The 27,362-nt window shown below is 43.2% G+C and overlaps 1 protein-coding gene across 3 annotated transcripts in view; it reads right to left on the bottom strand.

Annotated features, from left to right (window-relative positions):
* sptbn1 (spectrin, beta, non-erythrocytic 1) overlaps nt 1–22,888 on the bottom strand; it is a 343,630-nt gene extending 320,742 nt beyond the window's left edge. The window contains exon 1 of one of the 3 annotated variants that reach the window (XM_070889548.1): nt 22,790–22,888. The gene's annotated coding sequence lies outside the window, so the exon portion shown is untranslated. Of the gene's footprint in view, nt 1–538; nt 629–15,509; nt 15,531–22,789 lie in introns of those variants that run through there. The other 2 variants (XM_070889549.1, XM_070889550.1) reach the window with 2 other exon arrangements.
* Between the last annotated feature and the right edge of the window lie 4,474 nt (nt 22,889–27,362).

Raw genomic sequence — 27,362 nt, 5'->3', positions numbered from 1 at the left:
TGTCCTGCGACCTTCAGGGAACTGAGGACATGCACTCCAAGGTCCCTTTGTTCCTCTACACTGCAGTGTCCTACCATCTAGTGTATTCCCTTGCCTTATTAGTCCTCCCCAAATGCATTACCTCACACTTCTCCGGATTAAATTCTATTTGCCACTGTTCTGCCCACCTGACCAGTCCATTGATATCTTCCTGAAATCTACAGCTTTCTTCTTCATTATTAACCAAAGAACCAATTTTTGTATCATACACAAACTTCTTAATCATACCCCCTATATTCAAGTCTAAATCATAGATATATACCTCAAAAAGCAAGGAACCTAGTACTGAGCCCAGCAGAACCCCACTGGAAACAGCCTTCCAGTCACAAAAACACCCATCGACCTTTATCCATGGCTTCCTGCCTCAGACAATTTTGGATCCAACTTACCACTTTGCTTTGGATTATCAAAAGCTTTGCTAAAATCCATGTACACTATTATTAAATGCACTCCTTTTGTTACCTCCTCAAAAAATTCATTTAAATTAGTCAGACATTACCTTCCTGTAACAAATCCATGCTGACTGTCCTTGAATAATCCGTGTCTTTCTGAATGAAGATTTATCCTGTCCCTCAGAATTTCTTCCAATAATTTTCCCACCACCGAGGTTAGGCTGGCTGGCTTGTAATTACTTGGTCTATCCCTTTCTCCCTTTTTAAACAAACAGTACAACGTGGCAGTTCTCCAGTCCTCCGGCACCATACCTGCAGCCAGAGAGGATTGGAAAATGATGGTCAAAGCCTCTGCTATTTTCTCTCTTGTTTCTCTTAACAGCCTGGTATACATTTCATCTGGGCCTTTATCCACCTTCAAAGATGCTAAACCTCTTAATACTTCCTCTCTCACTATGTTTATTTCATCTAATATTTCTCACATCTCCTCCCTGATTGCAGTGTCTGCATTACCCCTCTTTCATGAAAACAGACCATGTATTCATTAAGAATCATACCCACGTCTTCCACCTCTACACACAGGTTACCTTTATGGTCTCCAATAGGCCCTACTTTTTCTTTAGTTATCCTCTTGCTCTCAATATATTTATAAAACATCTTTGGGTTTTCCTTGATTTTACCTGCCAATATTTTTTCATGCCCTCTCTTTGCTTTCCCAATTTCCTTTTTAATTTCCTGCACTTTCTATACTCCTCTAGGGTTTCGGCAGTATTGAGCCCTCGGTATCAGTCATAACCTTCCCTTTTTTTCCTTTATCTTACCCAGTATGCCCCTTGATATACAGGGGACTCTAGATTTGTTAGTCCCACCCTTTTTCTTTAAGGGAACATACTAGCTCTGAACCCTCACAATCTCCTTCTTGAATACCTCCCACTGCTCTGACATAAATCATTGAAGGTGGCCGGGGAGGTTGAGGAAGCAGTTAAAAAGCTTATGGAATCCTGGGCTTTATGAATAGAGGTGTAAGAGTACAAAAGTGTGGATATTATGATTAACCTTTATAAAACTCTGGTTTGGCCTCAACTAGACCGTGTCCAATTCTGGGCACCGCACTTTAGGAAGGACACGAAGGCCTTAAGAGAGGGTTCAGAAACGATTGATGAGAATGGTTCCAGGGATGAGGGACTTCAGTTAAATGGATAAACTGAAGAAGCTGGGGTTGTTCTCATTCAAGCAGAGAAGATTTGATAGTGGTGTTCAAAATCATGAGGGATCTGGACAGAGTAGAGAGAGAGAGAGAAACTGTTCCCATTGGCAAAAAGGTTGAGAACCAGAGGACACAGATTTAAGGTGATTGGCCAAAGAACCAAAGCCGACACAAGAAAAAACATTTTAATCAGCGAGTGGTTCGGATCTGGAATGCACTGTCTGAAAGGGAGGTGGAGGCAGACTCAATCACGGCTTTCAAAAGAGAGTTGGTAAGTACCTGAAAGAAGAAAAATGGTATGTCTACGGGAAAAGGCGAGGGATTGGGACTAATTGAAGTACTCTTGGAGAGCCGACACATGCTCGATGGGCCGAATGGCCTTCTTCCGTGCTGTAACCACTCTATGATTCTAAAGGAGAAGGGGGAAGCAAGGATATTAAGTAAGGAGTAGAGAAAGAAACGCAGGTGGAGGTTAGTGAAATAATGAACACATAAGTGAGACAGTGGGATGGCAAGGAGGTGCAAACAGGAAGGAGTGAGGGATATGATGAAAGCAGGGGAAGGGATAACAGGAGGTACTGGAGGAAGTTAATAGCTTTTATTTAGTTGTTAAAGGGGAAGAAAATCAGGAGATGATACAAAAGGGCAGCAGGAGGCATGGTAGGGTGCAAAGGATGAGTAGGTGGTTGGAAAGGGTAGAATGTGAAATCACCGGGGTGGGGAGGGCAGTGCAGTGATGATAAGAAGTGCAGGGGCAATATCAGTACATGTTGGTGAGAAAGTATTGGAATGCAATATTAGCAAGGGATTGGTGAGTAGAGGCAAGGTGGGAGCACACTGAGCAAATCCCTCTCTCCCATGACCCATGACCAGCATGCTGCTTTGCGCCCTGGTTGGTCATCATTCCCACATGGATAGCATCCCCACCCATGACCTCCAAGCAAGTGGCCCTGCCCGGATACCTCCAGTGACCAGTTTCTGAAAATATCCTTTACTCACCAAAATGGGGCACTGCACCTACCGTTGGAAGAATACAGTCTGTGGCCCTCAGTCCCTTTCCTCATTATGCTACACCTTCCATAAGGAAGAAGATGGAGAAGCAAAAGAGATAGGAGGAGCACAAAGGGGGGAGAGAAGCAGCAATAAAGATTAATGAAGTTGGAGAGAGAACTTTTGTTCCAATTTATTGTGAACGCCACCACTGGAGATTTCCTGATAATATACTAAGAATTTTGCACAGAAGCATATAATTCCAGTTGATTTCATATTCCCATCTCAACATTTGTGTGTAATGATAGATAGGCATGGCAAAGGTGTCATATATACATAAAGGTAAATATAAGTATAACTGCATAATAACAGCCATATCTATGAATTCTCCCAATGCTCAGTGGCACTGGTTCACCTCCAACCTCCCAATCATATGATGCTGCCAGTGAATGCTGTATTATTTCAAATTTTAAGTATATTTAACTTTTATTTGCTGCCAGAGAAAACTTTTTCACTATTATTTAAATTTAGTATTTTAAGTTAGCTTGGCACTTGCTTGCTCTCCCCCAGGCCTGCCCATTCTTGCCATTTGGAGGGTCTCAGAATTCAAACTGACTGGCCAATTGCTCCCATCACCCCCACCTCTGAATGTGGCACCCAGTGCTCCACTCAGGTCATTGCCCTCCCCTTGCTTGCTCACACACCAGGCCTGTGGCTTCTCTCCCTTCCACTGCTCATCCACCACCGCTCTTCAGGCCATCTTCCCATCACAGTCTGCATCTTCACCATTTTCCCCACCAATTAGCTGGTAAACTAAAATTTGGTTTTAAAGCACTTACTGCACTACAGTCTACATATAGCTTTATAAATAGACTACAGCATTATGGGGTCAACTTTCAGCCGCCCGCTAGAACGGCACACATCGGAGGGGCCCGCCTAATTTTTGAACAAAAATTGCGCCGAATACTTACCTCGCGATTCTCCGATAGCTGTAGGCCCATTTCCACCTTGGTGCTGCGCAGCAGGAGCTGCTGGTGGCCGAGCTATAGCCATGCGCCGAAAACAGTGCCGGCAGCTGCGCGCGTGCGCAGTAGCTGCCGGCGTCCTGTCTCCGGAGCGACGACCCTATCCCAGGCCGAAGGGACGTTGCCCCTATCCCCGGCCGAGTGGCCTGCACATCTTACCATGACGGCTGGGCCTGCCCGCCCAGCCTCTCGCTGGGGGCGGGCCCCGTCCAAAGAACTCCTGGCAGTCGGCATCGTCAGCGGGGTCCGCCCGCCCACATCTCGCTGGGGTGGGCCCCGCCCAAAGAGTCGGCGGCGACAGCAGCCATGCATCGGCTGCGTGCGGGCCCTGCCCAAGTCTTCGGCGGGGCCCGGCTTCTTCGTCATCATCTTCTCTCTCTCCCCCCCCATCTTCCTCTCTTCTCTCCCCCTCATCACCTTCTCTTCCCCCCCACCGCCATCATCACCTTCGCTTCCCCCCCCCGCCATCATCACCTTCTCTTCCCCCCCCCCCCCCGCCATCATCACCTTCTCTTCCTCCCCCCCCGCCATCATCACCTTCTCTTCCCGCCCCCGCCGTCATCACCTTCTCTTCCTCACCCCCCCCCCGCCATCATCACCTTCTCTTCCCGCCTCCCCCCCGCCGTCATCACCTTCTCTTCCCCCCCCCATCATCACCTTCTCTTTCTTTCTTTCTTCCCCACCCCCCCCCATCATCACCTTCTCTTTCTCCTTTCTCTCTTCCTTCCCCCCCCCCCCCCAATCATCATCTTCTCTCTTCCCCCCTCCCCATTTTCTCCCTGGTGCTGCAGTAGGGGAGCAGAAATATTTTTTATTTATTTATTTAGTGATTTTTAATTATTTTTTTTATTTTTTAAATTTATTTGGATTGATTTATTGGTTTATTTATTGATTTGTCATTGATGGTGGCTCTTTATTTGTAAAAGTGAAGTGTTTAATGTTTGTAAACCGCCCCCCCCACCCCTTCCCATCTTTCGTTCCCTACTCCTGATTTCTAAGTGTAGGCAAGGTTTTTCTGAGCGTACAAAAATCTACACTTACTCCATTCTAAGTTAGTTTGGAGTAAGTTTTTGCTGCCTAAACTTGCAGAACAGGCGTAAGTGGCTGGACACACTCCCTTTAAAAAAAATCCGTTCTAAAATGAAACTGTTCTAACTCACTAGAACTGGAGCAAACTAAATGCCGAGAATTGCAATTTCTAAGAGACTCCATTCTAAACTAGTTGCTCCAAAAAAATAGGAGCAACTCAGGCCGAAACTTGACCCCGATAAGTGCTTTAAAAGCAAATTGTTGGTTTCCTAACAGTGTTAGGAGACTAGCTTTGGAGTCAAATTGATTGGGGCCTGGGCAGGAAGGCAAAGTGGAGCAAGGGAACAGAGTGACCAATGAGGGAGAGGGGAGGGAGAATTATTCAGATAGTGAGGAGTATGATGGGAGCAAGGTCCCACCACTCCCAATGCTATCCCAAAGCACGCCTATTGCCCTAACCCAAATTCCTCCAGTGATCAGGGCCCACAACTGTCACTACAAAATGCAGCCTGCAATACTTGGCAACTTTCTCCCTGTCATCTACTAACTCTCACCGAAAAGGAAAGAGAGAAACAAACAGAGAAAGCATCAATCAGATAAATAAAAGACACCGTATGCTGTAACATACCGAGAAATGTCACAGAAGATCCAGTTATACAATATGTAGCAGGTGCGAGGGTTCCTAGAATTAGATCACCAGGGCTTCTCCAGGCCCCACAAGGAAAGTTTGGGCTCTGAAGCCGCGAACTCCCTCCCCCGAGACAATCCCCGGCTGTTAAAATCATCTCATTCCGCTGCAAACGAGCAGAATATTAACTTGCCAGTGTTGCCTGCCGAAAATCGGGTGGCAGCTAAATTTCAGTCCCCAAATTTTGTATATTTATCAAATACAAAAAGCTCAGATGATGATATGCTAAAGTATGGATTGGAAGAGGATCTTTCCTCTCAATAAAGTGATCGTGGAAAATATTAATGTGGTGCCAATGTCATGTTGCTCGAGGAGGATGCATTCATCACAGAACTGTATGAAAGAATTGTACAGGGTATTGGTAAGGCCACACCTGGAGTATGGCGTTCAGTTTTGGACTCCGCATTGAAGGAAGCATACACTTGCATTGGAGACTGTTCAGAGAAGGTTCACTAGGTTGATTCCAGAGATGAGGGGGCTGACTTATGAAGATAGGTTGAGCCTATACTCAGTGGAGTTCAGAAAAATGAGAGCTGATCTTATCGAAATGTAAGATAATAAGGGAGTCGACAAGGTGGATGCAGAGAGCATATTTCCACTCATAGGGGAAACTAAAAGTAGGGGACATAGTTTCAGAATAAGGAGCCGCCATTTAAAACTGAGATGAGGAGGAATTTCTTCTCTCAGAGGATTGTAAATCTATGGAATTCTCTGCTCCAGAGAGCTATGGAGGCTGGGTCATTGAATATATTTAAGGCGGAGATAGACAGATTTTTGAGCGATGAGAGAGTAATGGGTTATGGGGAGCAGGCAGTGAAGTGGAGCTGAGTCCATGATCAGATCAGCCATGATCTTACTGAATGGCGGAGCCGGCTCGAGGGGTCAAATGGCCTGCTCCTGCTCCTATTTCTTATGTTCTTAATTTGTTGACTACTTACCCAAGTGAAATCTAGATTGCAAAAACGATCCTGCTTTCCAGATTACACATCAAACAATATTACTCAACAGTTTTCAACATTGTTGCTGCAGAAAACAGCTAATCATAAAGTTTTATATGTTACAAACCATATAGTTTCTGAAACAAATTAAATAAAAATGTATCGTGTTATTTACTTTAAAGTTAAATGGCTTTTATCAGCAGAAACCACTTTCAGCCCTATGCACCAGATCATCATTCAGGTCAATGAACTCCTCATGAGCGGCACTTTTTATTCCCTTCACCAAAGGGCCATTTATCTCCTCCCACATTGAGGAATGGACCACCACTGTGAGACAGCTGCGACTGCAAAACAGTTAGCAATTCTGAAACTGAAATACCTCGACAGATACAAAATGTTATCATGGTCAGTGCACGAGAAACAACTGAAAAAAAATAGCAAGTTTGCATATGTATGAAAAGGGAGAGTGCCAGGCAGAGATAGAATTCCAGTTTATTCCCCTCAAAAAGCATGTATATTACATGAAGTCCATGGCAGCAACCATGAATAATGAGATTCTGACCATAAATTATGAAAAACCAAAAATACCACAAGAAGTCTGAAGTCCTTTTTATTCTTTATGACACATGTTTTACTGCAATCATTCAGAATTAAGCCCGTTTTATTATATACGGTCCACCTGAGAATGTCTAATTTATGCACATTCTAACAAATATAAATGGGAAAAAAGTCAATGTTTTTAAAAACACTATGTTCATAAGTAATGTACCCACTGGAAGACAAAACCAAGTAGAATATAAATATCCCTGATTCCTGATTTTATAAGTAATTCAGTATCATTGATACCTTTATTCTATTTGCACGGCAGGTTGAATTTGATTTGAAACAGTAAGTTTGAACCAAATTTAATCCCTTTACAAGTCAGACAGTACCCTGCCTCCAAAGCAGCAGTTCATTCGATAGTATCAAATTAACAGCCCTATTCATAGCCAGTGTTGAATAAAAGGACACACAACCCAGTGGGAATTGTAATCTGATTGTTTACGTGTTTGAAATTTGAATAGTTTTAGTTCAGTTTAAAACCAACAACTTGTATTTTTCTAGCACCCTCGATGTTGAAAAACACTGCAAGGCACTTGCAAGGGATAAGGAGATGGGAAATGTGTATTTTCACTCTCCAGTATAGACACGTTTTCTCAAATCATTTCAATTCATAACAGCTGCAAATGCGGTAGAAATCCAAATTAGCATCTGCTCTGTAAACTAGCTATGACAGAGTACTGCATTCTGTGAGGGAATGGATACAAGGCTAGAAATTGCCAAGAGGAAAAGTACCTTGGAAAAAAAATCTGAATTTTCACAAAATAATGATATATCTAAATATAATTATTTTTAGTGGGTTTTTTTAATGCTATTTTCCCCAATGGCTTTGTGAGTAAATGTTCTGTATGCCTGACACTGAACTACAGGGACACGAGATTCCCAGGTTTTATCCTGGTCTGTGCTGTCAAGAAGCTAAACTGCCCAATGCTCCTGCACTGGTAGCTACGAGAGCTGCTAGAGGGCAGTTGGCACCATAGTCAGCACCTTCAAAGAGGGAAGAAAATTTGGGATTTGAGGGGGGGGGGAGCAGGAGGGAAGGTAAAAATGCTGAATGACCATGAAACTAAAAAAGATTTGTCTGAAAAGACCTGCAATCCATAAAAGGCTCATGTTGCTGACTCAAGAAATAACTAAATCTAAACTGCCAATTGAAAGGTAACCACACTGTCTTTCAAACCATTTGTTTGGGGACATGGTCAGGTCAGAGGGGGTTACTTTTGTTATTCTTCTTCTGGTGGTATTCACATGCCATTAAAGGAAGAAAATAACTGCATAACCTATGAGCTAATGGCTAAATTATAAATTATTTCAGAATGAGCACCATATGCACCAGAGTACATTTGGTAACTAAAGAATGAACTAGCACCTTTCAAGTTCTCAGGACATGCCAAAGCATTTCACAGCCAATTACTCACTTTTCGAAGTGTAGTCACTGTTGTAATGTAAAAACATGACAGCCAAATCAATTTGCATGCATCATCATCATCATAGGCAGTCCTTTGGAATCTTTCACTCTTAACACGAGTTTTTAGGTGGCTGTACAGTCCAATAGAAGAACCACAGTCTCTATTACAGGTGGGACAGATAATCGTTGAGGGAAGGGATGGGTGGGACTGGTTTGCCGCACGCTCTTTCCACTGTCTGCGTTCAATTTTTACATGCTCTTGCGACGAGGCTCGAGTTCAGTGGATGCGCTTTAGCCAGGGACTCCCAGTTATCAGTGGGGATGTTGCACTTTATCAGGGAGGCTTTGAGGGTGTCCTTGTAATGTTTATGCTGCCCACCTTTGGCTTGTTTGCCATGAAGGAGTTCCAAGTAGAGCGCTTGCTTTGGGAGTTTCGTGTCTGGAATACGAACTATGTGGCCTGCCCAATGGAGCTGGTCAAGTGTGGTCAGAGCTTCAATGCTGGGGATGTTGGCCTGGTCGAGGAAGCCAACGTTGGTGCATCTGTCCTCCCAGGAGATTTGTAGGATCTTGCAGAGACATCGTCGGTGGTATTTCTCCAGCGACTTGAGGTGTCTACTGTACATGGTCCATTTTTCTGAGCCATACAGGAGGACGGGTATTACTACAGCTCTATAGATCATGAGCTTGGTGACAGTTTTGAGGGCCTGGTCTTCAAACACTCTTTTCCTCAGACGGCCGAAGGCTGCACTGGCACAGTTACCGCACCAAGGATGGGCAAACAATTCCTAATAAAGGGCTGTTAATCTGTTTTGGTGCTACTGATTGACGGGCAAATATTGGTCAAGACACCAGGAGAACTCTCCTGCTCTTCTTCCAAAAGGTTATATGTCCACCTGAACAAGCAGTTTACTCAGCATCAGTTTGCCTGTGTAATCTTTACTATTCGGTTTTGTTAAGTATTTGCTACTCAACTTCCAGATAACTCCAATTACATTTATGCGTGTCTATTAAGCATTTGTGTGCCCAATTTTAACTTTTAAGTTGTGATTTGTAACCAATAAATAGTGTTTAGTGCCTTACCTATGGCCTGTCTTGAATGATTTGGCAAGGAAGATTCACTCACTCAGAGGGTTAGAAAATTAAATAAATTTCTGATTAGTGCAAGACGATTCAGAGAGACCTACGCTGGGAGGTAAAGCTCCAAACGGTTCCTTAGTAAGGAGTTAAAGGATTTGTCTGGTTAAAACCCAGCTTTCTTACACACTTATGATATTAATTAAGACCAGAATTATTTCACATGACGACAACATTCCATTTCCTTGGTCACCAAAGATTCATAATTACTAGCTTTAAAATACAATTAAATGCATAAAACACAATTTTGGTATTGGACAGAACTATAAGTTTTTAAGAACTAGGATTTGACACCTTTTGTTCACATCAAATTGAAACTATTATCCAACTTATAACAAAGTAGAATCATATTTTCCATTTGAACATACAGGTCCAGCAACTACTGCACTGCTGTCCATACAGTATTACAGTAAGGTCAACATGTTTTCGTAATAAATTAATGGTATAATTTTCATGAGGACAACACTGCCTCTAACTCTAATACAGACCATGATGCATTCACTAACAGATTCACGAATGCAGGTGAAACAACCTGCACCTCCGTAATGAAATTATCAATAGCAGCATATAATATGCAAATTGGGAAGCTTTAACATATATGCTGAAGTCATATAAAGAGCTCCTGTGCTTTTATTGATTGTTTCAGATGTAAACATTTATTTATAGCTATGGGTAATTGAACTATTTCAGTGCTGTCACTCGGAACTCTGTACAGTGTAATGGTATATAGGTGAAATGTTCATCCTATGTCCACTTGAACTGTGAAAAACCACTCACCAATATTAGATTTTGTCCTTCCAAAAATGTTGTATTTGGAGACTGGTTACATGTTCATCAATAGTCACGGAAGCAAATTTAGGTATTAAAAAAGCATTGGCATAAATGCAGTTATTCCTATAGCATATTATCACTAAATAGATTTAGCAACAAAACTATATTTAAGAAATAAAATCCACACATGTCCTTGGGATGAAGGTTATTTCCTCCATGTGCACCGCCCCGACCTGTGAGAGAACACCACCGCAGGTCGGGCTATAGAGCTGGAGCGCCGGGCCCTGGAACATTGTGGCGGAGGTGCAGCGAATGAGGATATGGGGCCCAGAAGAGCCACGGGCCCAGGGGCAGCACGGACCAGCCCACATTGCGATGTGCATGCGCACTAGGTCCGTGCAGCAGAGCAGGTCTCCAGTCGTCCTGGTTAATCCTTGCCACTGGATAAAGGCCTAGCTCTGTCAAGTCAGTGTGGTGGCTGATGTGCAACAGTCACCACATGTTAAAAAAAATTCACACACAGGCATCTTCCACGCCCTCAACTGGAATTCAGGACTGGAACATCGGGTCTTTCATTGAAACATCTGTGAACTCTCGTGGAAGCAAGTCATCCTCATTCAAGGGACCGCCTATGATGATTTCCTCTACATTCGATTGGATCTCAGACTACAGATGAATTGTAGCCATAACTTCTTATCCCATATATCTGCATACACTGCTTTTAAGTGATTAGGAGGTGCTGGTTAGCAGCAGAAAGCACAGGTCAGTTACACAGGTGCACACGAACCATGGATTACTCGGAAACAAAACTTCAAACTTCTAACTGCACAACGCAATGAACACCATTTTTTCTGAAGTACACTGCTTCAACTTTTAACTGTCATAAGGAAAGTTTTATTCAAGGACATTGTAGCTTGAATTACAGATTTTATTTAATAATTTCCTCAGGTCATTTTAAATTATTAACTATGTCCGGTATATACACAGAACAGCCTGTTCTTTTTCCAAGTTAAAATCATTACAAACCTGACGAGCAACATATATTCACCCAATAAATAACAGTAAAATCTTCTTCTAGTACCAAAGCAAGAGGCTTTTCAGAGAAGAGGCAAGAGCATTAAAAGATGCAAATGAGCTTGAAATCCACTCCAAAAAATATACCACGATTTAATTTAAGACTTCAATATAAATGAGATGGAAGCCAAGCCGAAAGGACTTGAAATAAATCCCTGGGTTTAAATAGTATTTATCCCAGAGTGTTAACAGAGACCAGTGAGGAGATTTGTGAGCTACTGACATTCAATATGAGTGACTCAGTGGACATGGAGTGGGGGAGAGGAGGGCTAACAGCAAATTGGAAAGAGGCCAATGTAGTACCCATATTTAAGAGTCACAAAACAGACACAGGCAACGACAGACCCATTTGTCGAACTTCAATTCCTTGTAAAATAATATAATTAATTATCAGGAGTAAACTTGATTATCTGTAAAATAACCTAGTTAACAGAGGACAACATGGCTTTAGGTGGAGAAGATCCTGCCTGATCAACTTCCTTGATTTTTTTGAGGAAGTAACAATCCAAGTCGAATATATCACTAAACAAAATATGTGAGTGGGCTGAACAACATCAGATGAAACTTAATACAGCCAACTGTAAAGAACTGCTCATAGGAAGGAAAAATGGGTCACATACTTGCCTGGTGCTGAAATTAAGAGCGACTGAACACTCAACCTATCCAACCAATGCAAAATAGCAATCAACGATGCCAACAGAATATTGAACAAAATAGCCAAAACAGCAAAACATAAGTCAGAGGAAATAGTTATCAAATCATACAGTTCTCCAGTCAGACCACACCTAGGGCTAGAAATTCGCCGACTTTGCGACCGGGTTTTTGGCAATATTTCACATCTGGTGAAAAACCGGCTGGTGGGAACTTCGGGCACCATTTTGCAGCGGTGCTTTCCATGTACCGCTGGGGAGAGGAGCGCCGCCTTGCAAGACCCGAAATAGCATTTTTGCCAAAGATTTGGCTCTCCCCGCACCCGTATTCTGCGCCCAGAATACCAACAGGGAAAAACCTGTCGTTGCAGCCCTGCCAGCAGCGGTAAGTATGAAGACCTGGAAAAAGGGAAGTTAAAATTCTTATTTTTTAATTCTTTTTCAGCGATTCGATAGATAAGTGCCTTGTAAATGTTTTGTGAAATTTTTTTCCCCCGATTTTTTTGGGGTGTTTCTCCCCCCTCCCAAGGCCTCTGTTGCAGTGGTATCGGCCTCGGACTGAAGTTGCCAGAACTCGCAGTTTGCGCCACGAATCCTCATGCAACCACCGACTTTTACTGCTGCACAAATTAAAGGTTGAATATTCGGCCTACCAGCGGTAGCGAAGCGAAAACGGTAATTTTGGTGGAAAAAAATACCGTTTTCATTGAAAACCGAACTTCTAGCCCTTAGAGTATTGTGTCTGCTTCTGATCATCAAGAAACAGAGGAGACATTCAAGCACTGGAGGCAGAGAAGAGCCATGAGGCTGATCCTTGGTGTCATGAGTTTGAGCTACAAGGAAAGACTAGAGACCTCTTTTTTCCACCTGGAAAGAAAGCATCTGAGAGGTAATCTTATACTTTAATTTATACTATTCATACCGCTTATTATGGGAGCAGGTCAACAAACACAGTTTCAAACTGGTAGAAAAGATAACTGGTATTGGGAGGTTTTTCTTCACAGAGAATAATCAACACTTAGAATGGAAGGGTTGGGATGAAAACTCTGGAATCATTTAAGAAATAACTAGTTGCAGCAAAAGGGGAAGTGTAGGGTTTTTCAGAATTTACAAATTACGATGAACCAATTAGCCTTCCTCATCTGTAAGTATCTTGTTATACGTTGCCCACTCCCATGACTTGACTACACAATTTAGGCTGGTACTCCAATACATAACTGAGATAGTGCTGCATTGTTGCAGTTGCAATCCTTTGGATGAAACCCTAAACTGACTGCTCCACTGATTCAGGTGGATGATAAAGATGCCATGGCACTATAAGAATAAGGGGCGCTCCCAGTGTCTGGTCCCAGTGCCCTAGCCAACATTTTTCCCGTAACGAACATCACCAGAAACAGATCATCACTCAGCTCACTACAATGGGCCCAAGTTTCCACATGCGCCTAGAACGGCGCAGTCCCGACCTGGACGCCCGTTTTTCGCGCCACAAAGTGCGCCTAAAAAAATCCTCGGTATTCTCCACCTACTTGCAGGTCCTCTGGCCCTCTGCGCAGCCAGCACAAGTTGTGGGGGGGCGGAGCCAGGTCCCTGCGCTGAAAACAGTGCCGGGACCTCTGCACATGCTCGCTACAGTAGGCACGCAAGTGCAGTAGCTCCAGGCACCGAACTGTGTGGGAGGGGCCCGATGCACGCAGCCCCTAGCCCTGGCTGAATGAATAAGGCTCCTCCCACGGCTAGCTCCTGCTCCGCCCCCCCCCGACCAGACCCGACACTCGCTCCCCGCCCCCCCACTGCCTCCGGACCAGACCCGACACCCATGCCCCCCCGACTGAGCCCCCCCGCGCTCCTGTTCCCACTCCCCGCCTCCCGACTCGACCAGACACCCGCTCCCCCCCCCCCCCGCTTCCGGACCAGACCCGACACCCGCGCCCCCCACCCCCACCCCCACCCCGACTGACCCGACCCGCGCTCCTGTTCCCGCTCCCCGCCTGGACCCAAGCCGACCCGTGCTCCCGCCCCCCGACCCCCCCCCCCCACTGGACCCGACCCGACTCCCACTCTCGGACTGGATCCGACCTGACCTCCCCCCCCCTCTCTCTCTCTCTCTCTCTCTCTCTCTCTCCCACCCCCCCCCCCTCTCTCTGTCTGTCTCTCCCCCCCCCCCTTCCTCTCTCTCTCTCTTACCCCCCTCTCTCTATTCCCCTCTCTCTCTATTCCCCCCTCTCTCCCCCCTCTCTTCCCCCTCTCTCTCTCTCTCTCTCTCTCTCTCTCTTCCTCTCCTCTCCTCCCGACCCGAACCGAACTGAACCTCCCCTCCCCTCCCCGACCCAACCCAACGCCACCTACCTGTAAATCTGGTGCTGGGGATGGGCCCTGCCCGAAGTCTCGGGCCGGCCCGTTCAGCCTTCGGTCCCGAAAGGCCTGCCTGAAGCACTTTCACACAGGTAGGAAGATGGTTTATTTAATCTTTTCTTTGCTTATAAATGTTTATTCAGGTTGGATTTATTTGTATAATATTTGTGTAAGTATAAATAAGGATTTATTATAGAATTTAATGACTTCCCTTCCCCCAACCCCACCCCCCACCTCGTTCTGGACGCCTAATTTGTAAGCTGCGCCTGATTTTTTTAAATGTGTATTACAGGTTTTTTCAGTTCTACAAAAATCTTCACTTGCTCCATTCTACTTTAGTTATGGAGTACGTTTTCACTGTGGAAACTTTCAAATCAGGCGTCAGTGGCCGGACACGCCCCCTTTTGAAGAAAAAATTCTGTTCCAAAGTAGAACTGTTCTACCTGACTAGAACTGCAGAAAAAAAAATGTGGAGAATTGCGATTTCTAAGATAGTCCGTTCTCCACCAGTTGCTCCTAAAAATTAGGCGCAAATCATGTGGAAACTTGGGCCCTATATGTGGGACCTTGCTCTGTGCAAAATGCACGCGGTGGTTTCCTATACAAGAGTCACTACATTTCAAATAAGATTACGAAGGAATGTTTGAAAGATTTGATAAGATATTCAATATATACAAGTTTTTCTTTTAATCCACCAGAATTCTGAATCTGCTCAACACGATAAAATTAAGTACTAAAAGCTCAAAACCAAATGTACTTCTTGGCTTCATGTAACACTGGACAGAAAAGATATACAAATTTATGAACATAAATCAAAAATCTTGCTCTGCATTTAAAATTTCATTCTGCTCTGGAATTCCCTGCCCTTCTTTGCACCCCCCACATTACTGCTTTTAAACTACCACATTTGCAGTACAAACATATGTGACCAATTTTCAAGGAATTACATCAGCATTCCACCTCATGGAACTAAAGGAGATGAATACACAACAGAAACTGGTAAACCAAATGCTTGTTTGCATAATCTAGATCACAATTTTTTTTAAATATCAAACTGAGACAGCAAGTATCTTTGTTTCTAATGTATGCAAGGTTTCTAAAATATACATCAAAATCAGACTGGCAAAAAAGTTTGAAATATGAAGTTTTAGTTTTGCCAATATAAATTTGCTTTTATGTATTAAAGAACTAAAAAATGAACTGACCTACCAGAAAGTCTTTATTGTTAAAAGTAAATGCAGCCTCAGGTCACGTGTTCTTTGTTCAGGAAGTTCACAGATTGAATATGTTGTCCAGTTTACGATTGTAGTTCAAAAGTAACCAGCATTTTAAGGTTAATATGCATCGATAATGGAGGAACATTTTCGCATACTGCCGTACTGTTTTTCATATTACTGGTGGATCTCTTCTGGTGTTGATCATGGCAAGTTGGATGATAAACTGTTTTATAAGGACTCAAATGTTATACCATGAAAGAGACAATGCATCATTCTGTTGACAAATTGGAGCGGTCTCGTTTTAAGACCACAACAGAGCTTCAGGCCAATCATTTTGATTGCTGTTTGTGAGGTAACTGGGCACAGTGTAAAATCCCCCGGGAAGGAGAGGAGGAGGAGGAGGTCAGGCCACCGAATCCGGATTCCAGAACATTTTCTGGTTTCCGAACAACCCCGCCACAGATCATTCCGGAACTCTAGATTTTGGACATCCCAGACTGTGCTAAATGGGAGAGATTCAAAACAGACATCGCAACTCAAAACTGGGCACCCATGAGGTGCTGTGGGCCATCAGCAGCAGCAGAATTGTATTCCACAACAATCTATAACCTCATGGCCCGGCATGATCTTCACTCTATCACCACCAAGCCAGGGCACCAACCAGAGTTCAATAGTACAGAAGATGATACCGGGAGCAGCACCAACCGTATCTAAAAATGAGGTGCCAACCTGGAGAAACTACAACACAGGACTACATGCATGCTAAACAGTGAAAGCAGCATGCTATTGACAAAGCTACATGATCCCACAACAAACTTATCAGATCAAAGTGCTGCAGTCCTGCAACATCCAGTCGTAAATGGAGGTGGACAGCTAACAGAGGAGACGGCTCCATGAACATCCCCATCGTCAATGACAGCACAAGTGTAAAAGACCAGGCTGAAGCATTTGTAACCATCTTCTGCCAGAAATACCAAGTGGATGATCCATCTCTGCCTCTTCCTGAGGTCCCTACTATCACAGAAGCCAGTCTTCAGGCAAATCGATTCACTCCATATCATCAAGAAACAGTTGAGCGTACTGGATACAGCAAAGGCTATGGGCCCAGACAACATCACGGCTGAAGAATTAGGCTCTAGAACAAGCCTCTAGCCAAGCTGTTCCAGTACAGCTACAACACCGGCATCTACCCAACAAAGTGGAAAATTGCCTGGGCATGTCCTGTCCATAAAAAGCAGGAAAAAAATCCATTCCAGCCAATTAACATCCCATCAGCCTACTGTCAATCATCAGCAAAAAGTGACGGAAAGAGTTGTCAACAGTGCTATTAAGCGGCACTTACTTACCAATAACCTGCTCACTATGCTCAGTTAGGGATCCACCTGGACCACTCAGCTCCAGCCTTAGTGTAAACATGGACAAAAGAGCCGAATTCTAGAGGTGATGCGAGAGTGACTGCCCTTGACATCAGGCTGCATTTGACGGAGTGTGGCATTAGGAGTAAAATTGAAGTCAATGAGAATCAGGGAGAAAACACTCCATTGGCTGAAGTCATACCCAGCCCAAAGGAAGATGATTGTTGGAGGCCAATCATCTCAGCCCCAGGACATCGCTATAGGAATTCCTCAAGCCAGTGTCCTAGGCCCAACCATCTTCAGTTGCTTAATCAATGACCTTCCCTCCAGCATAAAGTCATAACTGGGGATATGTTCACCGATGATTGCAGTGTTCAGTTCCATTCGTAATAATGAAGCTGTCCCTGCCTGCATGCAACAAGACCTGCACAACAGTCAGGCTTGGGCTGATGTGTGGCGTGAATGTTACTTGGCACCTAAGTGCTAGGCAATGATCATCTCCAACAAGATAAAGTCTAGCCAACTTCCCTTGACAGTCAATGGGATTACCATCACCGAATCCCCATCAATATCCTGGGGGTTACCATTGAGCAGAAACTTAACTGAACATACTGTGGCTACAAGAGCAGGTCAGAGGCTGGGTATTTTGCAATGAGTGACTCACCTCCTGACTCCCCAAAGCCTCTGCAAGGCACAAGTCAGTAGTGTGATGGAAAACACTCCACTTGCCGAATTGAAGCAGCTCCAACAACACTTAAAAAGCTTGCCACAGTCCAGGACAAAGCAGCCCACTTGATTTGCACCTCATCTACCACCTTAAACATTCACTCCCTGCACCACCAGTGCACCGTGGCTGCAGTGTCTACCACCTACAAGATGCACTGCAGCAACACGCCAAGGCTTCTTCTGCAGCACCTCCCAAACCCACAACCTCTTCCACCTTGAAGGACAAGGGCATCAGGCGCATGAGAATACCTGCAAATTCCCCTCCAACTTACACACCATCCTGACTTGTAAATATATCGCCATTCCTTCATTGGTGCTGGGTCAAAATCCTGGAACTACCTCCCTAACAGCACTGTTGGAGTACCTTCACCACAAGGACTGCAGCAGCTCAAGAAGGCAGCTCACCACCACCTTCTCAAGGGCAATTAGAGATGGGGAATAAATTTTGGGCTTGAAGCGACACCCAAATCCCAGGAACAAATAAAGAAAAAAATATATATTGCCGTTCGTTCATCGCCACTGGTTCAAATTCCTGGAACACCCTCCCTAACAGCACTGAGGGACTACCTTCACCTCACAGACTGCATCGCTTCAAGAAGGCAGCTCACCACCACCTTCTGAAAAGCAATAAATGCTGGGCTTCTCAGCGACACCCGCATCCCATGATTAAATAAAAAACAATGTTGACACCGAAATGCTACATATGGCATATGACCGATATGTGCTTAATGCAAGGGATATATCAATAGATCTCCTGTGGTGCTGCTCAAACCACGTTGGAGGATGCATAATTTATAAAGGATAGTAGCATTATACCGTGTAATGCACAATGTATTATTCTGCTGCTAAAGTGTAGGTGCAAGTCCCTTTAAGGGTGTACAGTGCAATTTGCTGTACATTCTTCAAATGAATGCTCGAGTCAATTACAGGTCTGGGTTTCTTTTTCTTAAGGGTTTCTTTTTCTTAAGGGTTGAAACGTCTAATCATCATTAGAGGTTTAATGATCACTCAGAATTTAACTGATCAGGGAACTGTGGAGACTAGAATAAACTGGTCAGTTTTAGCCTGCAGCTGAGAATCACACAGCATTTTAAGATTGCATCTAAAAACGTGATCTCTGGCATGTGACACTTTTTATTAAGAGATATGGATATCTATCAATTTCAATTTAGTTGTAAATACAATTTTGTGGTACTGTATACAAATAACAGTTCCAGAAGTTTCACAAAATGTGTTAGGGTAGGCAACAAAAAAAAACTTGTTCTTTCACAGCATCTTCTCTTATGCATATATGCTAGTGAATCTCCTGTGCATTACTCGTCGGCTGAAGATTAAGCTAGTCAAATTGTGGTGAACGTGGAAGCCCAGGAGTAAACAGGAGGGCAAGGCCAAGGCAGTCAGGAAGTGCATAACAGGCAAAAAGCCATCAGACAGTGGGAGGTCTAGAAAACTAGGTGTGGAAAGCCACAGCTGGTACTCGGAGGCCCAACCAGTGAGCTAGCTGTAGGATGATGCAATCAGATGTTATGGAGGCAAGTTAAGAATTCATTGATTTCCTATTTTCTCTTGGCTGGTGATGGAGCTATGTCATGGTAGATGCATACTGATCTTTTTCTTAATCAGAAATTGAAGAAACTGTAAACCAACGAGAAAGCAGAGACAGGAGCCTACAGACAGATACATTAAAATATTAAGATAGAAGATAAATTGAGATTTACAGGAACTCTTTTTAAATAAAAGTTTGAAATTGGAGCAAAATTCCACAGGTGTGTAATAAAATTAATAACTGAACATGGAATCTGCTCTTAATAGCCTAATCCAAGATGATTTGGTGTCACAAAAAAGGTTATGGGAAAACTAAGTGGCACACTGCACTTTCTTTGGTCTCAAACTGGTTTCAAATCCAGCCTACACTGGGGCACAAAAATCTTCTTTTCCCATTGTCTGTATTGGGAAATAAGTTTGGAAAGTCTTAACCCAGTTCCTGATGACTGTTCCACAACATGAAACTACCTCTTAACTGGCGTTAATCAACTTTTAATTTATCATCTCTTTCAGGAATAACTGGTCTGGGAAATGGAAATGTCACACTGATGCAATAAGGGATGTTCAAATTAATGCATAGTTGCTGGAGTAAAATGAAGGAAGTTTGCATCTAGCCATGTTGCACTAAACCTGAGAGTGCCTAATACCAACACTGTGCATGCAGGAAATGGGAAGGCATTCCATTTCCAACATTAAAAGATCCAACAGAAATAAAGTTCAATTATCCATTACTGTAAATTACCACACAATTGACAAAAGGTGGTAATCAGATTGCTTTCTGCAGACTGAGGAATCTGATATTCTATCATAGCAGGGGGGTTTTCAAATCTTCCCAGCAACTGCACATTCAAATGCATGTTTAATATTGATGATGTCATATGAATCTCCTTCACTCAGCAGAAGTTATGAAGATTGACATTTTAGAGTTTTGATGCACTAAACTTTCAAATGGAATCAATACTGGAACAGGAGACAAACATATCAATTTTCCTGCAGCATAATTACTTATTGCAACTAAGCAGACCATTTAGAAATGTATTATGTAACACATACGTGGGAATGTGTTACAAGGCAGCAACAATACACAAACATTGAGATGACATCACTAAACAGGAGTAAAGCTTCAGCAGTATATCCATGTCACCTCAAACCCAATGTACATGTCCTTGAAATACATTCCAACCTCCTCCTACCAGAGAATAATCTAATGCTTGGATAACCATGCACAGTAGAAATGTTTCCACTATTACATGAATGAAAGTTACAAGATACGAAATGTTTGACTATACTCTTACTTCTCCCGTTAATCAACCTGAAAAACAGGTTTTGCAGCACTAAATCCAAAATATTAAATATATTAAAATAATCATTAATTTTACCACTGAATGAAATTGGTTCCAATGGAGAACTTAGAATCATATGGACCATTTCCAAATAAAATCATAGCCAATCAAAACAGTGCATATTAAGCCGATATTAACATTTCGAACAGCAACAAAAACTGCAAACAAATCAGATGACGGGTCTCAATTTATCCAGATGACATCTTCACTAAGATTTCCATCCACAAATCTCAAAACAGAGGTCATCAGATATTGCATAATGTTATTTAGGCTTAGTTACTGAATCACTATAATTTAGGTGATGCATTCAAAATTAGATGTAGCTTGAGAAAGTAGGTTGAGAAACATGATATCCAGGAGGTTGCAGGATAACTATATAGTAAATCTGATGGTTAAAAGAAATGCATCAATATATTGACCTATAAAAAGATACCAGATCAATATACAGAATAGTGAGAGGTGCCACAAGGCAGAGTAGAATCTCCAACTGAAAGGGGATTTACACAGAGGAAATGGCAAATGTAGTATCATGTTAGCTTATTGCAGGGTATAGCAAACACTTTGTAACTGATATAATATCTAAAGGCTATATGGGATATCCAAGAAATTCCCCAATGAACATCCTTGTTGAGCGAACACATTTTAGAAATATATTTAGGCCGAAGTAATAGCAAGGAAATAGTGACCACTGGGGTTGATGCATGTGAAACAGAAACAATGTTCAGGGCAATCACTGCATTTTCAGCAATAAAATATTTCTGGTGTGGGAAGAAAGCGGGTAGAAATAGTCATTGAACTTGACGTTGCCTTATTTAATGAGTCATGCAGCTGTGGTGCTCTGTGCACAAGGCCACCGAAGGGTGTTTTTGAAATATACAATTCCTGCAGTTTTAGCCTCGCTTTATTACGCACGAACTGCACATCAAATAACTCAACGGTCAGTGAGGGAAGCTAATAGGTTAACAATTACAACATTAATTCGGTTGTTCTACTGCAACAGCGCAATTCAGCAGAGCATTTTTTTAAGTCTACATGCGTCTTGTAAGGACTGCTGACCTGAAACCACCCAACACCTCATCCATGCTATGGACCTCAAGATTCAAAAAGAATCAAAACCATTTCAATATCATGATTGGATAATTTATTCAACACCCCGATTTCCCAGAACCGTAGGTCAAATTTCAAGTTGCGTTATGCCTTAAAGTGTATGGTTTATCTTGATTATTAAGGAAAGGGCTGGGATGCGAAAAACCAGGATGTCTTTACCGCCCCTGTGTGTACGCCATTGGAAATGGAGGCTAGGACACCACACAATCAACAGGATAATTACTCTGCATTATATCTCAAACTCGTTTTCCAATTGCAAATCCGTACATTTCAGTTGCCCACACTGTATCGGACCCCACCCCGGCCAGTCTAACTGTACAGTGAAGATTAATATTGAATGCAGCTGTAGGCTGGACACGGCAAGCACCGCATTCGGTTGCAGCATTGCGATCCATAATAAAGCATCGCGTTAACCACCACCACCACCACCACTCCCCCCCCCAAACCTCATTACCAATTCACGATGACAAAATGCGCAAGTATCCACGCTTTACACTACCACTTACCTTTAATGTTACGGTTAACTGTCGAAACGGAAAATAAAGTGTCACGGGTAATTTATGTAACATAAATATCCATCAGATCTGAAAGAGCTTTTTTTTTAAAAAAAAGGTACCAGACAAATATTTAATGCAAGATTACGGTAAAAAAAAAACACAAAACCGTTCAGATTCTCGATCGAATTTGCATTTATCGGACAGCTGCAACCAGAGGATTAAAAGCAAAGCACTCAGTTTTCCGCGCATTCAACAGCTCTTGTGCTGGTCGCAGCCTGAGATCCGCACGGCCACGCCTATTTGCATCTGTACCGTTAGACTCACGTTTTAATGTGGAGAAAAAATAAACGGTTGGCGTTTAGAGGACTCAAACCTGAACAAGCTGTCAAATACAAAGCCCTGACCAAAGAAAAATGAAGTAAATACATCTCCCAACCCAAACCGGGGCTGGTTACATGTTAAACAAATCCATCTGCCCCGGTAACGGCCTCAGAGGATGGCCAGTCACCGCGAACATTCCCACACCGGGCTTCTCCCCATTTCACCTTCAGATTCATATCGGTTTTGTTTCAATGAATCAGAAACGATGTCTTTACTTGCCGTGCGCTCAGAATTATTTGCATAATTACATATTAAACGAGGGCTCTGGGTGCGACCTATTTCCCCGAGCACCGTCCCGGCCCGATGAGGAATACGTACCTTTACCCGGAGGAGAAGCGAGCAATGTGGAGCTGCGGGAGACGGGGCTAGGAGAATCCGCACCGTGGAGCAAAAGCAGAGGCACTGATTGACTGGGCTGTGACACAGGCTCCGGGAGGGAGGGCTGAGCTGGGCTGGGCCGGGGAGGCGGGACAACAGCTAGCGTCACCTCACTCCATCCATCCATCAACAACAACAAATAATCCGCCCCTCCTCCCCGCATCCCACACTTACCCGGGCGCTGAGAGCCAGTCCCTAGACGGCGCGGAGGCTGCAGTGGCCCTGTGAGCGGCGAGAAGCTGCGTGGGCCCGCCGATCCGCTCAGGAAGGAATGGCGCCGAGAAAGGCGGCGGAGGGATAAACTGTGCTGCCGGCGGAGGAGGGAGAAGGTGAAGCGCCTACGACTGGAGCGAGAGCCACCTGCACCCCGGGGGGCCCGGCACGGCCCGGTATAAACATAGCCCGGCATCAATACAGCCCAGCAAAACCTCATGTGGAAGGTTCACAATTACACTGCAGAAAGAAGGACTTACAATCACACCGGAATTAACCCCCCATTTGAATTCTCTGGAGAGGAGGGCAAGAAGAATGGAAGAATCTCCGACTTGTTTTGTATTTTTCTCAATATTTCATGAAACCAGGGTTCATTCGACCTGCGTTTTTTTGTGTGTTTGGCCGGGCGGGGGGGATCTTAGAAGGATACATAACAATTATTAAAAATTCAGAACAGGTCTTCGTCTATTGTAAAGAGCGGTTCCTGGTAGAATATTCGAGAGTGTCCGTTGGAGTATTTTGTGTTTTCTTTGAAATATATTGCTCAATGAATTCACTGGTGTTTCTAAGCCCAAGTAGGAAATGAAAGTTATTTTCAAGTTATATTTTTGTGTGTTTTTCCTCACATTCTGTACTGCAAAATAGTTCAAATTGGAAAGCACGGAGGGTAAGATTTTTGGTGACGTGCTGATTACACTACTGAGGGCATAATTTAGTTTTGTTACCACAGCAGCAGAAACGCAATTCAAGATTTATTTCGTTGGGGATTGGATGATGCATGCAGAAGTTGAATCTAGACAAATTATATGTCTTTCTGATAATAAGCAGTTTAATTGAGGCTGGAGACTATCCACCTAACCCCATTTAATAAATTGACACGAATTCCAAATGTTCTGAGACTTAAAGTTGTAGTGTAAAAGGAGATAAAGCCACCTTTGAGAGGCAAGAGAAGTTGAAAAATTCTAAATCCACTGATAATATAAATAATAGAAGTGGTAATAATTATCATAGAATCAGAATCATAGCAATTTACAGCATGGAAGGAGGCCATTTCTTGCCTATCGTGTCCGCACCAGCCGACAAAGAGCTATCCAGCCGAATCCCACTTTCCAGCTCTTCGTCCGTAGCCTTGTAGGTTACGGCACTTCATGTGCACATCCAAGTACTTTTTAAATGTGGTAAGGGTTTCTGCCTCTACTACCCTTTCAGGCAGTGAGTTCCAAACTCCCACCACCCTCTGGGTGAAAAAAAATTCCCTCTAAACCACCTACCAATTACTTTAAATCTATGCCCCCTAGTTGTTGACCCTTCTGCTAAGGGAAATCGTTCCTTCCTATCCACTCTCAACCCTTCATAATTTTAGAGATGCACGTCCCTTTAAATGCTCCTTCATTTTCATTCGTAGGAACTTCTTTGAAAACATTCTACAAGACCAGATCATCGGTTCTTTTGGACAGAACCAAGTCTTCTGCAAAGATACTTGCTATTTAAAGTCTTAAGAAGAAATGGGGAAATCCACTTATTTTGTCAATAATATAAAATATGTTGTTTCAAGTAACACATTATTCAGGAATTAGTGCTAACAATATTAAATTAGTCAAACCTAAAAAAATTACATTTTGGCTGCAAATAAATGCCTGAAAAATAAACACCTCGGGTAGATACATAAGTGAAAGAACAGAACCTAACTTACTGTGATTGGGTTATGTTGGTCAACAGTATTTGTGCAAAGTCATATGACTGCCCTCTTTTCAAGAGTCCCATGGTGAAAAAGGATGTTGTACTTTTAAGAACTGCCGTTAAGTTCTTCCTATCTTTTAAATCTACAGTAGTTAACAAATTGTGATTTCAGCACCAATGTTCTATTTTTAGGGCATGTATTTCATGTTCCATCCTTCCCACCCAAAACCTTGTTAGTATAATGGCTGTTTTATCCTTAAACCAAAGGAAAATTGACCAGTTTGGAGCTGGAAGTGTTTTTCTGTGTACAAGATGAATTGTAGTTGGGACTATGGGTTAAGTCACTTTCCCTTGCTTAATCACTGTTCTGCTTTGTGCAGATGAGTGATGGATTGACCAGGGTCTGATCATCCCTTGTGTTATCGGAGCACACAGCTATTGGCAAGGGACATAAAGCAACTGCAAAAGGATGTGACATGAAGGGACAGTGTCTGAAACTGGTATTTTCTAGCACTCTCTGAATGTGTAAAACATGTATTTTCTGGCTACAGGAAATGGGCTTTCTTCAAATAAGTTTATACCAGCCAATCTCCTGTCACTTGTATGAACAGATTGACCATCTTTAACATTTCCCCCTTTAAGAATTTAAGATTCAAGATGGACCAGAATCCACTTGTCCTCTTCAATCTCATAAAATAGAGGTAACAAATGCAGGTAATCTGTTTTTGTTATGTTGACCGAGTGATAAATATTGGCCAGGACACGGGGGGATAACTCCCTTGCTCTTCGAAATAATGCCATAGGATCTTTTATGTCCACCTAGGAGAGCAGACGGGACCTCGGTTTAATGTCTCATCCGAAAGACCTCACCTTCGACAGTGCAGTACTCCCTCAGAACTACACTGGAGTGTCAGCCTAGAATTTTGTGCTCAAGTCTCTGGAATGGGACTTGAACCCACAACCTTTTGACTCCGCAGTAAGGGTGCTACTAACTGAGCCACTGACTGGCACTGAAGTACACAATTGCCAGACTGAAGAAAAATACATAAGAGTAACTTTAAAAAAATTTTTGTTCTTACGACATGGACAAAGCTGGCAAGACTGCATTTATTGCCGTTTTCCAGTTGCCTGATAAGCTAATGTTTATAAAGTTGAGTGGCTTGCTAGGCCATTGCAGAGGGCCAACCAAGTATTTTGTACTAGAGTCACATGTAGGTAAGATTGGGTAGGGATGGCAGGTTCCATTCCTAAAAGGGTATGAGTGAGCCATTTGGAGTCTTACGACAAAATGGTAGCTTTCATGATTCTAGTGTTAACTACAAATTATTAGATTTATCAAATTCAATTTTACAGCTTCCCATGGTGGGATTTGCACTCACAAAGGAATAGAATGCTGAGTACAGAAATAGGAGGATAGAGCAGATGAATGCATGACTCAAGAGATGGTGCAAGTGGGAGGGCTTTAGATACCTGAGGCATTGGGATCGTTTCTGGGGGAGGTGGAACCTGTACAAGCTGGAAGGGTTGCACCTCAACAGAGCTGGGACCAATATCCTTGCGGCAGGGGGTTGCTTGTGCTGTTGAGGAGGGTTTAAACTAGCTAGGCTGGTGAATGAGAACCTGAGAATAGATTCAAAAGGGAGAGAAGCAAAGCTGAAATTGGAAAGCAAAAAAGTAGAAAGTGAATTTGGAAAACAGAGGAAACGAGGGCTAGAAAATACTCAACCAGAGAGTTTGGCAGTGCTTAATGATATATACTTCAATGCAAGGAGTATAGGGAATAAGGCAGATAAGCTGAGAGCACAGAAAGACACTTGGGAGTATGATATTAAAGCTATTACTGAGACATGTCTGAAAGAAGGCCAGGTATGGCAGCTCAACATTCCCGATTACAGGGTTTTCAGATGGGATAGTGAGGGGGCGGAGGAGAGGGGGGAAGGGGTTCATAGTATTGATCAAAGAAACAATTACAGCTATGAAGAGGGATGATATGTTAGAAGGATCATAAAATGAGGCCATATGGGTTGAATTGAAGAACAAAAAAGGGGCGATCACACTGCTGGGAGTGTACCATAGACCTCCAAACAGTCAGAGGGAGCTAGAAGAGCAAATTTGTAGGCAAATTTATGAGAAGTGCAAAAACCATAGGGCAGTAATAGCAGGGGATTTCAACTACCCTAATATTAACTGGGATAGAAGTCATGTGAAAGGTATAGAGGGTGCAGAATTCCTAAAATGCATTCAGGAGAACTTTTTTAGCCAGTATGTAACAAACCCAACAAGGGAGGGAGCGGTTCTGGACTTAGTTTTAGGGAATGAAGCTGGGCAGGTGGAAGGGGTATCAGCGAGAGAGCATTTTGGTGCTAGTGATCAGAATTCAGTTAGATTTAGGGTAGTTATGGAAAAGGACAAAGATAGACCAAGAATAAAAGTTCTCAATTGGGGAAAAGCCAATTTTGCTCGACTGAAATGGGATTTAGCCAAAGTGGACTGGAAACAGCTACTTGAAGGTAAATCAGTGTCAGAGCAGTGGGAAGCATTCAAGGAGGAGACCCTGAGGGTTCAGAGCAAGTATGTTCCCTGAAAGAAAAAAGATGGGATTAACCAATTTAGAGCCCCC

Source organism: Pristiophorus japonicus, chromosome 9 (genome assembly GCF_044704955.1).
Source record: "Pristiophorus japonicus isolate sPriJap1 chromosome 9, sPriJap1.hap1, whole genome shotgun sequence".
Taxonomy (NCBI): Eukaryota; Metazoa; Chordata; class Chondrichthyes; family Pristiophoridae; genus Pristiophorus; species Pristiophorus japonicus.
Note: the sequence above shows the minus strand (reverse complement) of the source record. Positions and strands in the feature narration are given on the sequence as shown.